Here is a 9282-nt window from a genome sequence, read left to right as displayed (position 1 = left end):
AGGATCTCTATCAGACACATTTTTCATTCATTTGTCCTCAAGATTGATGTATGCTTACTGACCAACACCTGTCATTCCGAAGGTACTCTGAAAGATCAGGCAAGAATTGCCAGGGTCGTCATGATAGCTCCCACCTGGGTGAGGCAGTTTTGGTACCTAGAGTTGATATTGTAAGTGAGTCATCCTGCAAGATCCTTACCCCTACTACTAGACTTAATATTACACAAAATAGAGTCACTGTACTTTCAAATCCAGCCTCCCTCCACTTCAGTGCTTGGCTTCTGGCTGCATGTCAGGCATAGAGAGAACATGCTCCTCCAATGTCCACAACATTTGACCCAAAGTAGCAGAAATTCCACCAGACAAACTTATGCTGGTAAGTGGAAAAGATTTGGACTTTGATGTGAAGGACATTAATTACATCCTGTTGAAGCCCAGATCCCTCCTATCTTGGACTACTCACCTTTCTCTAAGGAGTTTGGGGAGTTCTGTTGGGTTGCACCAGGCAGCCATTTCTGCATACCACCCTTCCACAGAAAGGTACAGAGTCATTTCCTACCCTGCTATGGCCTTTAAGGGCCTTATCCAGATTTTTTCTATGGGTATATCTACACTATGGAATTAGGTCGAATTTATAGAAGTTGTTTTTTTAGAAATCGGTTTTATATATTCGAATGTGTGTGTCCCCACAGAAAATGCTCTAAGTGCATTAACTCGGCGGAGTGCTTCCACAGTACCGAGGCTAGAGTCGACTTCCGGAACATTGCACTGTGGGTAGCTATCCCACAGTTCCCGCAGTCTCCGCTGCCCATTGGAATTCTAGGTTGAGATCCCAATGCCTGATGGGGCTAAAATATTGTCGCGGGTGGTTCTGGGTACATATCGTCAGGCCCCCGTTCCCTCCCTCCCTCCATGAAAGCAAGGGCAGACAATCGTTTCGCGCCTTTTTTCCTGAGTTACCTGTGCAGACGCCATACCACAGCAAGCATGCAGCCCGCTCAGGTAACCATCACCCTATGTCTGCTGGCAGATGTGGTACTGCATTGCTACACAGCAGCATCAACTCCTTGCCTTGTGGCAGCAGACGGTACAGTACTACTGGTAGCTGTCATCGTCATGTCCGAGGTGCTCCTGGCCACGTCAGCCAGGAGCGCCTGGGCAGACATGGGCGCAGGGACTAAATTTGGAGTGACTTGACCAGGTCATTCTCTTTAGTCCTGCAATCAGTCCTATTGAACCGTCTTATGATGAGCAGGCAGGCGATAAGGATTGCTAGCAGCCATGAGATGTGGATGGCATGCAGTCCTTCTGCAACATCTGCTGCCAGCCAAAGATGTAAAAGATAGATGGAGTGGATCAAAACAAGAAATAGACTAGATTTGTTTTGTCCTCTTTGCTTCCCCCCCCCCCCCCGTCTAGAGGACTCATTCCTCTAGGTCACACTGCAGTCACTCACAGAGAAGGTGCTGCGAGGTAAATCTAGCCATGTATCAATCAGAGGCCAGACTAACCTCCTTGTTCCATAAGAACAATAACTTAGGTGCACCATTTCTTATTGGAATCCTCCGTGAAGTCCTGCCTGAAATACTCCTTGATGTAAAGCCATCCCCTTTGTTGATTTTAGCTCCCTGAAGCCAACCCTGTAAGTCGTGTCGTCAGTTGCCCCTTCCTCTGTCAGAGCAATGGCAGACAATCGTACCGTGCCTTTTTTCTGTGCGGACGCCATACCAAGGCAAGCATGGAGGCCGCTCAGCTCGCTTTGGCAATTAGGAGCACATTAAACACCACACGCATTATCCAGCAGTATATGCAGCACCAGAACCTGGCAGAGCGATACCGGGCGAGGAGGCGACGTCAGCGCGGTCACGTGAGTGATCAGGACATGGACACAGATTTCTCTGAAAGCATAGGCCCTGCCAATGCATGCATCATGGTGCTAATGGGGCAGGATCATGCTGTGGAACGCCCATTCTGGGCTCAGGAAACAAGCACAGACTGGTGGGACTGCATAGTGTTGCAGGTCTGGGACGATTCCCAGTGGCTGCGAAACTTTCGCATGCGTAAGGGCACTTTCATGGAACTTTGTGACTTGCTTTCCCCTGCCCTGAAGCGCATGAATACCAAGATGAGAGCAGCCCTCACAGTTGAGAAGCGAGTGGCGATAGCCCTGTGGAAGCTTGCAACGCCAGACAGCTACCGGTCAGTTGGGAATCAATTTGGAGTGGGCAAATCTACTGTGGGGGCTGCTGTGATGCAAGTAGCCCACGCAATCAAAGATCTGCTGATATCAAGGGTAGTGACCCTGGGAAATGTGCAGGTCATAGTGGATGGCTTTGCTGCAATGGGATTCCCTAACTGTGGTGGGGCCATAGACGGAACCCATATCCCTATCTTGGCACCGGAGCACCAAGCCGGCGAATACATAAACTGCAAGGGGTACTTTTCAATAGCGCTGCAAGCTCTGGTGGATCACAAGGGATGTTTCACCAACATCAACATGGGATGGCCGGGAAAGGTAGATGACGCTCGCATCTTCAGGAACTCTGGTCTGTTTCAAAAGCTGCAGGAAGGGACTTTATTCCCAGACCAGAAAATAACGGTTGGGGATGTTGAAATGCCTATATGTATCCTTGGGGACCCAGCCTACCGCTTAATGCCATGGCTCATGAAGCCATACACAGGCATCCTGGACAGTAGTCAGGAGCTGTTCAACTACAGGCTGAGCAAGTGCAGAATGGTGGTAGAATGTGCATTTGGACGTTTAAAAGCGCGCTGGCGCAGTTTATCGACTCGCTTAGATCTCAGCGAAACCAATATTCCCACTGTTATTACTGCTTGCTGTGCGCTCCACAATATCTGTGAGAGTAAAGGGGAGACGTTTATGGTGGGGTGGGAGGTTGAGGCAAATCGCCTGGCTGCTGGTTACGCGCAGCCAGACACCAGGGCAGTTAGAAAAGCACAGGAGGGCGCGGTACGCATCAGAGAAGCTTTGAAAACCAGTTTCATGACTGGCCAGGCTACGGTGTGAAAGTTCTGTTTGTTTCTCCTTGATGAAACCCCGGGCCCTTGGTTCACTCTACTTCCCTGTAAGCTAACCACCCTCCCCTCCTCCCTTCGATCATTGCTTGCAGAGGCAATAAAGTCATTGTTGCTTCACATTCATGCATCACACAAATAGGGGGATGACTACCAAGGTAGCCCAGGAGGGGCGGTGGAGGAGGAAAGGAAAATGCCACACAGCACTTTAAAAGTTTAAAACTTTAAAATTTATTGAATGCCAGCCTTCTTTTTTTTGGGCAATCCTCTGTGGCAGAGTGACTGGTTGGCCGGTGGCCTCCCCACCGCATTCTTGGGGGCTGGGTGTGGAGTCTATGGAACTTGAGGAGGAGGGCGGTTGGTTACACAGGGGCTGCAGTGGCCGTCTGTGCTCCAGCTGCCTTTGCTGCAGCTCAACCATACACTGGAGTGTCCTGGTTTGGTCCTCCAGCAGCCTCAGCATTGAATCCTGCCTCCTCTCATCACGCTGCCACCACATTTGAGCTTCAGCCCTCTCTTCAGCCCCCCACCTCTCCTCCCAGTCATTTTGTGCTTTCCTACACTCTGACATTATTTGCCTCCACGCATTCGTCTGTGCTCTGTCAGTGTGGGAGGACAGCATGAGCTCAGAGAACATTTCATCACAAGTGCGTTTTTTTTTCTTTCTAATCTTCACTAGCCTCTGGGAAGGAGAAGATCCTGTGATCGTTGAAACACATGCAGCTGGTGGAGAAAAAAAAAGGGACAGCAGTATTTAAAAAGAGACATTTTATAAAACAGTGGTTACACTCTTTCAGGGTAAACCTTGCTGTTAACATTACATACATAGCACATGTGCTTTCATTACAAGGTTGCATTTTGCCTCCCCCCACCGCGTGGCTACCCCCTCAACCCTCCCCGTGGCTAACAGCGGGGAACATTTCTGTTCAGTCACAGGCAAACAGCCCAGCAGGAACGGGCTCCTCTGAGTATCCCCTGAAGAAAAGCACCCTATTTCAACCAGGTGCCCATGAATGATATCTCACTCTCCTGAGGATAACACAGAGAGATAAGGAATGGGTGTTGTTTGAACGCTAGCAAACATACACTGCAATGCTTTGTTGTATAATGATTCCCGAGTACATGTTACTGGCCTGGAGTGGTAAAGTGTCCTACCATGAAGGACGCAATAAGGCTGCCCTCCCCAGAAACCTTTTGCAAAGGCTTTGGGAGTACATCCAGGAGAGCCACGAATGCCAAGGCAAATTAATCCTTTCACATGCTTGCTTTTAAACCATGTATAGTATTTTAAAAGGTACACTCACCGGAGGTCCCTTCTCCGCCTGCCGGGTCCAGGAGGCAGCCGTGGGTGGGTTCAGGGGGTACTGGCTCCAGATCCAGGGTGAGAAACAGTTCCTGGCTGTCGGGAAAAGCGGTTTCTCCGCCTGCTTGCTGTGAGCTATCTACAACCTCATCATCATCATCTTCTTCGTTCCCAAAACCTGCCTCTGTGTTGCCTCCATCTCCATTGAAGGAGTCAAAAAACATGGCTGGGGTAGTGGTGGCTGAACCCCCTAAAATGGCATGCAGCTCGTCATAGAAGCGGCATGTTTGGGGCTCTAACCCGGAGCGGCCATTCGCCTCTCTGGTTTTCTGGTAGGCTTGCCTCAGCTCCTTCAGTTTCACACAGCACTGGTTCGGGTCCCTCTTATGGCCTCTGTCCTTCATGCCCTGGGAGATTTTGACAAAAGTTTTGGCATTTCGAAAACTGGAACGGAGTTCTGATGGCACGGATTCCTCTCCCCATACAGCGATCAGATCCCGTACCTCCCGTTCAGTCCATGCTGGAGCTCTTTTGCGATTCTGGGACTCCATCATGGTCACCTTTGCTGATGAGCTCTGCATGGTCACCTGCAGCTTGCCATGCTGGCCAAACAGGAAATGAGATTCAAAAGTTCGCAGTTCTTTTCCTGTCTACCTGGCCAGTGCATCTGAGTTGAGAGTGCTGTCCAGAGCGGTCACAATGGAGCACTCTGGGATAGCTCCCGGAGGCCAATACCGTCGAATTGTGTCCACAGTACCCCAAATTCGACCCAGAAAGGCCGATTTAAGCGCTAATCCACTTGTCAGGGGTGGAGTAAGGAAATTGATTTTAAGAGCCCTTTAAGTCGAAATAAAGGGCTTCATCGTGTGGACGGGTGCAGGTTTACATCGATTTAATGCTGCTAAATTCGACCTAAAGTCCTAGTGTAGACCAGGGCTATGAAAGGAATCCTTCCCCCACACTCCCACCTTAGGACATTAGTGTGGTTCTGGCAGGTTCAATGAGGGCCCCAATAAATGCCTCGTAACCTCTTCTCCATTGCACTTGTCTATTAAAACTCTTTCTTTGGTAGTAATTACATCAGCTAGAAGAATTGGGTGACGTACAGGTTCTTATGGAGGGACATCCCCATACTATATTCCATAGATATGAGGTATCGCTCGGACCCCATCACAATTTCTTCCCCAAGGTAGTTGTGGCCTTCCATTTAAACCAGATGACTCATTTACCAACATTTTCTTCTAAATCACATAGTAATTGGGAGAGGCTAAGCTGCACATCTTAGATCACGGGTAGTCAATTATTTTTTGTCAAGATCCAAATGTCTTCGTCAAGGTATAGTCAAGGTCCAGGCTCCAGAGAAAATAATAAGTAAATAAAAAGATTTTGGGGTCCATTCAAAAGCATGTGGTTGTCCGGCTTTGCCCTGCAATCTATATATTGACTACCCCTGCAGTAGATATTTGCAGGGCCTTAGCCTTTCATTTGAAAAAGACCAAACCTTTCAGGACTTCCCCAAATTGTTGATAGCATTTGCTGAAGGAATGAAGGGCCAACAATCCCACTATCCAAACGGGTATCAGGATGTATTAAAATCTGTTATGATCATAGCTAGTTTTGATCCCCCCAGCTCAGATCAGGACACATTCCAATAGAGCTCAGTCAGCTGCTGCAGCTTCCCTTTAAAGGAAGCTTTACCCATTTCAGACCGCTGCAAAGCTGTTATGTGAAGTTCAGTCATCAAAGTCTGATTGTTTTAACAGCCACCGTCTTATAGCACTTGACTGCTTGTACGTCACCAAAAGTGGAACATCTATATGGTCAAGCACTAAAAGAAAAGTTACCTTTACAGTACCTGGAGTACTTTCAGGTGTGCTGTGCATATGTATTCCATGCCCTGCCTTCATTCCCCACTATACCAGTCTCCTATAACACCTAGATTCTGTACTGGTGAAGAAACTGAATGGCATTTGGGCCCACTGAACCCTTTACGTTCTTTGTATGGGAACATGAGGATATTCAGTCTCAGCGGCCACTGCTGGACCAAATACTGTACCCCAATCTCTCAAGCACATGGATCGGGGTACAGTATTTGTACAACCCGAAAGGAATCCATGTGGACAGCGCATCTCAACACCAGTTACTGTAAAGGTTAGTCATTTTTCTTTTCCTAACAGAACCAGAAGCCATTTTTATATGAATCAGAATCTGGGCCGGGCAGGACATGCCCGTTCCCTACTTGTCGCCACACTGATTCCTTTCTTCTCCCCTGCATGTTCCCTTCTCCCCCTTCCTCTCCCAGAGGCCAAGCCAACAGTTGTGGAAGTGCCCTAAAAATGGGGGGAGGTGCCCCACAGGCACCCGAACCATGGCCCCGCCACCCATCCCCTGAGCCTCCGCCCTCGCACCGCTCCTTCTACGAAGACCCCACTTCCAAACTGCCTCTGCCCCCGAGGCCTTGCTCCCATGCTGCCTCTTCCCCCCAACATCCTGCCTCCCACTTGCTCCTCTCCACCCCCCATCACTCACCCTTATGGCTCGTAAAACATTGAGGGGGGGAGGCATGACCCCCTGGCCCCCTGTACCAAGCTGATCTCATGTTGAGCAACAAGAAGCAGAGCAGCACTTCAGGAGGGCATGAATCCTGCTCTCTGATGTGCTCACACACAGCAAGACACAGAGGGCTTCAGAAAACAGCATTTTAGGGTATGTCTACACTATGAAATTAGGTCGAATTTATAGAAGTCGGTTTTGTAGAAAGCATTTTTATACAGTTGATTGTGTGTGTCCCCACACAAATGCTCTAATTGCATGTAGTCGGCAGAGTGTGTCCACAGTACCGAGGCAACCATCGACTTCCAGAGCGTTGCACTGTGGGTAGCTATCCCACAGTTCCCGCAGTCTCTGCCGCCATTTGAATTCTGGGTAGAAATCCCAGTGCCTGATGGGGCTAAAACATTGTCGCAGGTGGTTCTGGGTACATATCGTCAGGCCCCTCTTCCCTCCCTCCTTCCGTGCAAGCAAGGGCAGACAATCGTTTTGCACCTTTTTTCTTGAGTTACCTGTGCGGACGCCATACCACAGCAAGCATGGAGCCCACTCAGCTCACCGTCACCGTATGTCTCCTGGGTGCTGGTAGACGTGGTACTGCATTGCTACACAGCAGCAGTTTATTGCCTTTTGGCAGCAGACAGTGCAGTATGACTGGTAGCCGTCATTGACGTAGTCCAAGGTGCTCTTTTAACCGACCTCGATGAGGTCGGAGCACTTGGGCAAACGTGGGAGTGATTCAGCCAAGTCATTTCCCTTTTAAGTTTTGTCTCATGGCGATTCAGTCCGACCGGCAGCACGCTGTCTTTTAATCTGCAGCCAGCAGAAGACGATGGCCAGCAGTCATATTGCACCGTCTTCTGCTGAGCACCCAGGAGATGACAATGGCTAGCGGTTGTACTGCACAGTCTGCTGCCAGCAAGATGTATAAAGATAGATGAAGTGGATCAAAACAAGAAATAGACCAGATTTGTTTTGTATTCATTTTCTCTTCCCTCCCTCTGTGAAATCACGGCTTCCTAAATCCAGTTTTGAGTTCTATCCTTGAGGTTTTGAGTTCTATCCTTGAGGGGGCCATTCTGTTTCTCGCAAAGCCACCCCCTTTGTTGATTTCAATTCCCTGTAAACCAACCCTGTAAGCCATGTCGGCAGTCGCCCCTCCCTCCATCAGAGCAACGGCAGACAATCGTTCCGCAAGTTTCTGTGCAGACACCATACCACAGCAAGCATGGAGCCCGCTCAGATCACTTGTGCAATTAGGAGCATATTAAACACCACACGCATTATCCAGCAGTATATGTAGCACCAGAACCTGGCGAAGTGAAACCGGGCGAGGAGGCGACGTCAGCGCGGTGACGAGAGTGATCAGGACATGGACACAGATGTCTCTCAAAGCATGGGCCCTGGCAATGTGGGCATCATGGTGCTAATGGTTCATGAGGTGGAACGCCGATTCTGGGCTCGGGAAACAAGCGCAGACTGGTGGGACTGCACAGTGTTGCAGGTCTGGGACGATTCCCAGTGGTTGCAAAACTTTCACATGCGTAAGGGCACATTCATGGAATTTTTTGACTTGCTTTCCCTTGCCCTGAGGTGCAAGAATACCAAGATGAGAGCAGCCCTCACAGTTGAGAAGCGAGTGGCGATAGCCCTGTGGAAGCTTGCAACGCCAGACAGCTACCGGGAATCAATAAGTCGGGAATCAATTTAGAGTGGGCAAATCTACTGTGGGGGCTGCTGTGATGCAAGTAGCCCACGCAATCAAAGATCTGCTGATATCAAGGGTAGAGACCCTGGGAAATGTGCAGGTCATAGTGGATGGCTTTGCTGCAATGGGATTCCCTAACTGTGGTGGGGCCATAGACGGACCCCATATCCCTATCTTAGCACCAGACCACCAAGCCGGCGAATACATAAACCGCAAAGGGTACTTTTCAATAGTGCTGCAAGCACTGGTGGATCATAAGGGACGTTTCACCAACATCAACGTGGGATGGCCAGGAAAGGTACATGACGCTCGCATCTTCAGAAACTCTGGTCTGTTTCAAAAGCTGCAGGAAGGGACTTTATTCCCAGACCAGAAAATAACTGTTAGGGATGTTGAAATGCCTATAGTTATCCTTGGGGACCCAGCCTACCCCTTAATGCCATGACTCGTGAAGCCATACACAGGCACCCTGGACAGTAGTCAGGAGCCGTTCAACTACTGGCTGAGCAAGTGCAGAATGGTGGTCGAATGTGCATTTGCATGTTTAAAGGCACGCTGGCGCAGTTTACTGAGGTCGGTTAGACCTCAACGAAACTAATATTCCCACTGTTATAACTACTTGCTGTGCGCTCCACAATATCTGTGAGAGTAAGGGGGAGACATTTATGGCGGGGTGGGAGGTTGA

The 9282-nt window shown here is 49.4% G+C and overlaps 1 long non-coding RNA gene across 1 annotated transcript; it reads right to left on the bottom strand.

Annotated features, from left to right (window-relative positions):
- Positions 1–3243: 3243 nt before the first annotated feature.
- LOC140915305 (uncharacterized) lies at positions 3244–4563 on the bottom strand. Its single transcript, XR_012160129.1, has 2 exons — positions 4341–4563; positions 3244–3759 (listed from the first exon to the last, which is right to left on the bottom strand). It is a non-coding gene; the product is annotated as an uncharacterized lncRNA (long non-coding RNA).
- Positions 4564–9282: the final 4719 nt, after the last annotated feature.

The sequence above is a fragment of the Lepidochelys kempii genome, chromosome 7 (assembly GCF_965140265.1).
Source record: "Lepidochelys kempii isolate rLepKem1 chromosome 7, rLepKem1.hap2, whole genome shotgun sequence".
In the NCBI taxonomy this organism is placed as follows: Eukaryota; Metazoa; Chordata; order Testudines; family Cheloniidae; genus Lepidochelys; species Lepidochelys kempii.
The sequence above is the reverse complement of the archived record's forward strand: the minus strand, read 5'-3'. Positions and strand labels throughout refer to the sequence as shown.